The sequence below is a fragment of the Podarcis vaucheri genome (assembly GCF_965113315.1).
Source record: "Podarcis vaucheri genome assembly, chromosome: 5".
In the NCBI taxonomy this organism is placed as follows: Eukaryota; Metazoa; Chordata; class Lepidosauria; order Squamata; family Lacertidae; genus Podarcis; species Podarcis vaucheri.
This window is the reverse complement of record NC_138763.1, coordinates 78,338,388-78,346,875: the sequence shown is the minus strand read 5'-3', so window position 1 is coordinate 78,346,875 and position 8,488 is coordinate 78,338,388.

Genomic DNA, 8,488 nt, shown 5'->3' with positions numbered 1-8,488 from the left:
ACAATTCGTTAGGTTGGCATGCGTACCTGTGGTATGACAAGGCAAAAACATTTGGAATGTTTAAAAACCATATTGTCAGAAAAGCAATATTTATGGTCTGGAAAAAATATAAGGACTTATTGAAAAGTAAAACTCCGAGGTGGATATCACCAATAGAGGCCAAGGCTCGGAAAAAACCCAATATGGAGGCCTACTGGCCGAAGTATTGGGAAATAATAGAAAACATTGGAGGTAATTGGAGGTTGCAGAGCTTTGAAAAATTAAAAGGTAAGGTGCAAGATTGGCTACATTATGCCCAAATTAATGAGGTTTTTAAGTTAGACAAAAAAACAGGATTCCAGGTGGAAAAATCGAAACTCGAGACAGAGTTGTTAGAACCAAAGACCAAGTTATTATCGAGAATGTATAACTTGCTGCTTAAATGGAACACTCAGGATGAGACAGTTAAATCAGCCATGATAAAATGGGCTCAGGACATTGGCTACAACATTATGTCTGAGGACTGGGAAAGGTTATGGACCACCGGTATGAAGTTTACGGCATGTAATGCCTTGAAAGAAAATATTATGAAAATGGTATACAGGTGGTACATGACCCCAGTCAAGCTTGCTAAGATTTACCATTTGTCCGATAACAAATGTTGGAAATGTAAGGAGGCTGAAGGGACATTTTTTCATCTTTGGTGGACCTGCCCAAGAGTGAAGGCTTTCTGGGAAATGATCTATAATGAGTTAAAAAAGGTGTTTAAATACACCTTTCCTAAGAAACCGGAGGCCTTTCTTCTGGGCATTGTCGGCCAGAAGGTGTTAAAAAAGGATAGAACCTTTTTTATGTATGCTACAACAGCAGCAAGAATCCTCATCGCCAAGCATTGGAAGACCCAAGATTTGCCCACACTGGAGGACTGGCAGACGCAATTGATGAACTACATGGAATTAGCCGAGATGACTGCAAGGATCCGAGATTTGGGAGAAGAGGCAATGGAGGAGGATTGGAAAAAATTCAAAGACTATTTGCAAAAGTATTATAAGTTATATGAATCTTAAGATGCCGTATGACTTGGAATGGTAGCCCCAGCAACGAAAGTTGATTATATATGAAATTGGATAATATTTATGAAAGAATCAAAGTTTAAACGGGTAAAAATGACAATATGTTACATTCTTAGAGTAAATGGAAAATAAGAGATTTAAACTTAAACTGCAATTGAAAATATAAAGAAACACACGAAATAAGGTTATAATTTGCTGATAACTTTATTGTCAAGAATGCACTATGTGGGAGATGCGGGGAAGTCCGATAGAAATTTGAAATAAGTTGTTGAAATGGTTGTGATTTTCTGTTTTTTTCTTTCTTTCTATTCTTTATGTTTTTTCTTTCTTCTGTTCTATCTGTAATTTGGAAAAAATGTAATAAAAATTATTATATATAAAAAAAAAGAATAGGAGGGAATGCAAAAAATGGGGAGGGGGAAGGAAGTGATTGCATTGGAAAGTTGGCTTCATCATTGCCAGAAATATGTAGGGCATGAAATATGCAGAGTCTCTGTAACAGACAAGACCTTGTAGACAGTGTGACACTTCAAAGATATCTTCCGTACCAAGATTTTAATTTACCTCATGGCAAATCAGACCTCATCTGGAAATTCCCATAAAGATTTGATTATGGAAATGAAACACATTATTCTTAGAATCCTTAATGAGGACATCTAGTAGAACCCCAGTACTAATTTGAATTTGAACTCATTTGCCCCTGCTCTTCAATGCAGAGCTTTCACATACAGGTTTATGAGCTCTGCGCAAGGAAATGACATTAATTTTACGTAAGGACCATTTAATCAACAATGTCTCTTCACAATGTAGATTCCCCCCTTCCTATTACCATTTATTGGTTAACGATCCTGGCATTTTAATTACACCCTGTGACTTCATTGAATCATTAGTGCAATCTTATCTATGTCTACTCAGAAACCTCACTGATTATACGATTGCAACTTTAGGTTATGGGAAGCTCATATCTATAAAAGGGATATTTATCCCCCTTCAAGTATCTTCCTCATTGGCAGAGTTTTCTAAGATCAAACATTGATAATTTTAAAGAACCATCACTGTCTCCATGTTTCTTAAGTGAACTATGAAGAATATCAACAATTATGCATCTATTACATTACAGAGAAAACTTGGGTCCAGTATAAATCAAGACACATGATTTGCCACAAACATGATCCGGAATTACTTTTCATAAACTTGTTTTGCCAAAAGCACCTTCCCTTTTCAGCAGTTTTCAGCACACTTCATAAAAATATGTGCTATGAAACAAAACTTTCTCTCAGTTGCCCTCTCTTCCTCTGAGTGATGTCATCGTGCAGATAAATTTAATTCATTGTGTCAACTGATGAGATTTTATTTACTCATCTCTGCACATTAGACATGGCCTCCTGGGATCTTTCTGTTCATGATGTGAACCCTGTGTGGTTGGGTTCCCCGATTTGACTCAATTCAGGAGGCAGGAAAGCATCAACTAGGGAAATGGTACTGATGAAAAAGTGATTAGTCACACACAACTGGAATGTTTTCTAGGAAAACACACAATAGCAAAATAGCTCTTTCTGGCAAATATCCAGCATAGCCCCACATTTCTCTTTGCACAATAGTTGACATCAGTTATCTAGTGCCATCTCTGGGGCAAGTATTGACTCCAAAGGTCAATAATATGTATGGAAAACACTGCAATATCTTCCCCTTAGCTCCTTCCTTCTCTTTTATTTGTTTGTGGAAGACAAATTGACTTTGCAGAGACACTGACTCATGGCGGCACTGCATAAATGGAAGTGCTTCCATGCCAACAAGGCAACACAACATGCTTGTTTACTTATAGAAGAGCCATTTCATAAAAATTCTCTAACAATGTACTTCTGCCTCTGTTCCGGTACCTTAATAATTAGTAATTAGGATATTTACCATAGTAACGTGTAGCAGATCAGTGGACTTGAATATACCCAGTAAATTCACGGTTCTGAGAAATGCTTTCACCCAGAAAAGGTAAACACTTATGGATATTATATTGAGGACAAAAACAAAAATGATTCCTTGTACAAATGCACCTCTTTATTTGAAGTTCATGTTTTCTTCTTAAAGAAAACATAATTTAGTTGTATCCCCCCCCCCCAGCAGTGAAACACATTGAGTGAGAATGTAAAGAGCACTGGGTCTTTTTAGCATAACAATGCCTTTAAACTGAAGATGGCATGGGGACAAATAGAAGAAGATGCCTTCATCCCGGTATGGTTCCCCTTTATCACATACACGGCCCCACAAGACCACAACAAGAATCCGCCAACAGCATACGAATCAATATGGCTAACCTGATCCGAACACACAAACACACACACCCCACTCTCACACAAAAACAAATCTCACTACAGCCAACCAAAGACAACCAACCACACCCTAGGCCACCCCCAACCTCTCTCACCTCCAAGGAAATACAACAAGTAAGAGAACCCACACAAGTGACACTGACACAAAACCCCACACATACACTAAGCAGAAGAATAGAAGCATTGACACCCCACCCCACTCACTATTCCCTCTCCACTTCTTTCCCCCTCTTTTCTTTCTAACCTAACAATGTATGCAACACTAACGTCTCACAACACATGAAACTGATCTGCAGAAAACACAACTTGAAAAAAAGAAACAATGCAAATATTTCCGTAAACTAAGAAATATTTAATAAAACTATATTTTAAGAAAATGATGCCTTTCTCCCCTCTGCTCATTCATAATCTCTACAGCAAGGGTGGGGGCCCTTTGGCCATGCAGATGTTGCGGGACTCCTGCCATCTCTGACCATTGGCCATGGGAGCTGGAGCCCCCCCCAAAAAAATCTGAAGGCCACATGAGCCTCACCCCTGCAGTACCATAAACTGAGTTTGACCTCGTCATCATTTAACTCTGTGCATCAAATGCAACCGCTGAACTGATAAAGAAAAAATGGTGCCAGTGCTTGCTTCTCAACCTTGAAGCATCCTTACTATAAAACATTTCATTTCACCCACCCTAAAGGCACTACCAGTTGGTTGCTTCCTGTGGAACTAATGAGGAAGTAATGAAGGCTAACTAATTCAGATCTCCAGTGGTTCCACTTTTATTTTTAGTGTGGGTTGCTCCATGATTTGAACGCAGCAACCAAAATACATTATCAACTGTGCACCCCTTGCAACGCAGTGCTATTCATTTGGCTTTTCTCAGGGGTGCCATCTAGTCCCATTGCCACCACGAAGTTTCAGACCACTCATAGGTATTCCTGAAGAGCACATTGTCTCTGGTCATTGTAAAATTTAAAAAGTATCAGTAACCATAGCAAATGCTATATACATATACACTGTTTTGGCTATGTCATCAATAGACCACAAAGATAGACCATCAATAGACCAAAAATAGACCATCAATAGACCATCAATAGACCTTTGGGTCTCCTACTGATGTTGATTCCCTGTAACCAAAGCCTAAAATGGTGTCTACAGTGGTTCTGGCACTTAGGGCTACAGTGTTGCTACCTGTCTTCCGTTAATCATCTCCATCTGAATCTCAACCGCTCCCTTTGATTATCATCATATATCAACAGGTTTTGATACATTTTTAAAAAACTATATATATATTTGGCATCCTCAGCTGAAGCCAGATGGAGGAGGGAGCAATCTCCATCTCCTTTCTGATTCACTTGAGAATTCAGAATCTTGTCACAATGCATGAAAGACTTCCCTGGAACAAGTGCATTTAACTGTCTCATGCTGTCTTGCTCAGTTGAGTAAAAATGTACCCTAGGTGAGGCCACAGATGGGAGTTTTGAAGGGCACAATCAGTCAGTCCACCATCAAGGGATGGCAGCTTTATGTGCTGCCATGCTTTGCAAAACACATGGAGATCTTCTGTTACATTCTGTAGGTGTAAGTTAGTACATGCAGAATTCAATCATTTTAAGAGGTTGTTTGTAGTGAACTCTGTAATAAATCAGGGGTGCCTGGATAACAGATTCAGGAAATATTGCTTGGTTGGACTACTTACATATCCATCTTGTCCGGAGGGCCATTCCACACAATGTCAGAATCGGGCCTTTCATGTTGTGTCACCTATCCTTTGGAATTCCCTATCCTTGGATGTTACATGCCATTCCTGTTGTCTATTTGGCAACTACTGAAGATCACCTCTTTCAGCAAACCTTTTAAGTAGATATCTTTCCCAGTCTGCACCTGTACTGGAATTGTTTTAAGATGGTTTTTAGGTGCTTTATCACTTGACTTGCTGTTTGCCATCCTTTGCTCCTTTGTGTCTTCAACTAGCTTCTTAATACTTCTGGGTAACAGACTCATACACCAATCTAACTAGAATGAATAGTCTTGCTTCCATATATTTGATATAGTGATTTTCTTCTGTCTCACCCTTATCACACACACATACACAGACACCATGGAATGTTTTGGGGAGCAAGTAGGAAGATTATGTTGGTCTGCTAAAATTCTCTTCTATGTCACTTTTTCTAGCTGGAACTCTAGTGCAAGAATTCAAAATTATACTATATTAGCATTTTACACTTCCATCTTGAGAGCAAAGAACACGACCTCTTGGAAGCAGAGCACAAAATGCATCTCTTCCATGCCTTCAGAAGATATGAGCTGAAATGCTGGATGAGAAGCATTCTGTTATATTATTTTTTTCTTAAAGGATAACCTTTGCTTTTGAATATAGCAAAATTCATGACCCTCTTCTTTTGAGATGTATGGAAATGGAAACAATTTGGGAGAGGGGAGGGAAGACTGCTTGAGAAATTTGATCTTTGTACATTTCAATATGAATGGACCTGATCTGTAGCTCCCTCCCAGATTAATGTGCAGATCAGAGCATAGCTATCCATTGTATTTCACCCTTTTCCAACATTGTGATATAGATGTGTTGGGTTTTTTTAAGTATCAGAACACATTTCACAATGTGTATTTTATGAGAAAATGGACTTGGAGGAGTCCATAAAAGAGGAAATGTTTTCAAAATTTTGCATTTAATTGTGAATTTTCCCCCTATATATGTGTTCTTTAAAAAATCAGCAAGAACAAAAATAAAAGACACTGCTTAGTGCAAAAACAGAATGGAACGGATGTAGGAGCAAACATAAGTGACACAGACTGGAAACAGAATGATCCATCTGTCCCTAAAGGAAGAAGGAGTACAGATTTTTATCCCTCCCCCAATAAATAGATTGCTGGAAGATATACTGGGCTCAGAAAAGCTTTCTCTGAGCAAGTCTTCCACTTCTGCTTCTGTTCCTTGCATTCTTCATTACTAGGAACATCTGCATGAAAAGGAACTGTTTGTTTTTAATAACTCATCTGTTCTCATTCTGTCCCTTCACTGGAGGCATAAATGCAGCTGTCAGATAATGTATTAGGCAAATTGAATCTCTTTCTCTGTTCTCGACTTGTTCATTTGCAGCTCACAAGTTTGCCTTGTGTTGGTGATTCAGAGTTATCCCCCAAACAATTTCTGCCACTAATTAACCCTCTCTGCATATTCAGTTGTGCAGTTTCAATGCCAAAATATTCAGCTGCATTTGGAGCTGAGGGAGTTAGTATCGGAAGCATAATGATGATAATGATGGATCCTGGATCCTGGGAACTTGGATCCTGGGAGGATTAACTCATAAGGTTCTGTATATGTCAATGGATCTACATGAATAATGGCCACAATCCACCTCTAGGTGTACTTTACTTTGTGTGTCTTTTGGTCTTACCAATCACCAAGCAAACCTATTTTGCATCACAGGTCATGTTGGGGTTCTGTTCCTGACAATGGCAATTTATCTGAGGAAAGGAAATGAGGAGTACTGAGCTAAGTAAGTGTAATTTCAGGGAGAAACAGAATAAAGCAATATGCTTTCTAAGTTCTTCTCCACCATGTTCTGTTTTGTTTACGCTTTCAAGCAACGCAAGAAAAAAAAAAGCTATGTTCATATTAAGCGAGACTTTGTCACAACATGTTTTTTAGTCACCTTTTCTCCCCCTTACTCTTTTCATCTGGGTGGTATTTTTCCTCTATCAGATTTATAAGAAAAGTCTTGAAAAGTTTGTGTGTGTATATAACTTCCGTCAAACCCAGGTATCTGTCAGTTGGGGGCGGGATTAGCTTTAAGGCAACTGAAACCAGAGACTACAACTTTCCTTCTTTGTAAGGAAATGTTGGGCGGTAAATACACCTCTGAGTTCTGAATCCCTGCAATAAGAATATGGATGGCCAAAGGGTGATATACAAATGACTCACAGTTCAATGAGACTGTTGAGAATACAGAAAGCTGCCTTATAGCAAGTCAGATCATTGGTCCATTTAGCTCATTATTGTCAACGGTAAGTAGCAAGCCTACTTGGAAATGTTGGAGGCTGATAACTGTGCTGGGGCCCTTCCCAATCTCTGTACAGTGGTACCTCGGGTTACATACGCTTCAGGTTACATACGCTTCAGGTTACAGACTCCGCTAACCCAGAAATAGTGCTTCAGGTTAAGAACTTTGTTTCAGGATGAGAACATAAATCGTGCTCTGGTGGTGTGGCAGCAGTGGGAGGCCCCATTAGCTAAAGTGGTGCTTCAGGTTAAGAACAGTTTCAGGTTGGGGGGCCACCAGGGGGCGCATTGGAAGATGGCCGACAATAACATCTCTCCGACCCACATGAGGTAATTAAGAGGCTGCTATGGGAAGTATGCAGCCTCCCTCCCCCCCCATGGGGATGGGCGGGACTGCCTTGCCAGCGGTGTCCATAATTCACCCCCAGATTCGAAAGAAGGGGATGTGGACACTTGGCACAAGCCCTTGAGTGAAGTTGGCTCTTCCTGACGCTATCTCCAATCAGCGCACTGGTTCTCATTAGCTCGCAATATATAATTGGAAATTTATAATTGGAAAGAAGCTAATGCACATACATCAAGTGAAGATCGGGAGTAAAGTGCTGAATAATGTGATCTCTGTGAGCAGAGCAACAGGCAGGACAATAAATCAAGTGAAGAATCATCATCAAAAGACTGGTATGTTGGAGTTAAACGGAACAAGGAGGGAGGAAAAACTTTTCTTTTCTTTTTTGCCTTATGTGAGTACCAATAATCCTCCCCTCTAGAGAGAAGAAACGTTGTCATTACTAATCACAAGCAGGAGACTAAGAACTGTGTGGGAAATAATTATTGACTAAATAAAGGACTGGTGGGTGGAAGGAAAACTTTATGACGCAGTTATAAATCGAGTCTCGAGAAGATAGGCTTGCCTAAGGAGGACGAGAGCATGAGAGGGAGGAGGACCAGGGTCATTGGAATGCAAATGTATGGTTATCGGAACGTTATCTTGACCTGGCAGAACCCTCTGAATTATAGATTAGCAAGCCTGTGAATCAGCGGACAGACTGTGGGAATGTTTCTAACGGAGGTGTGGAAATGGCGTCTGTCCTTTATGT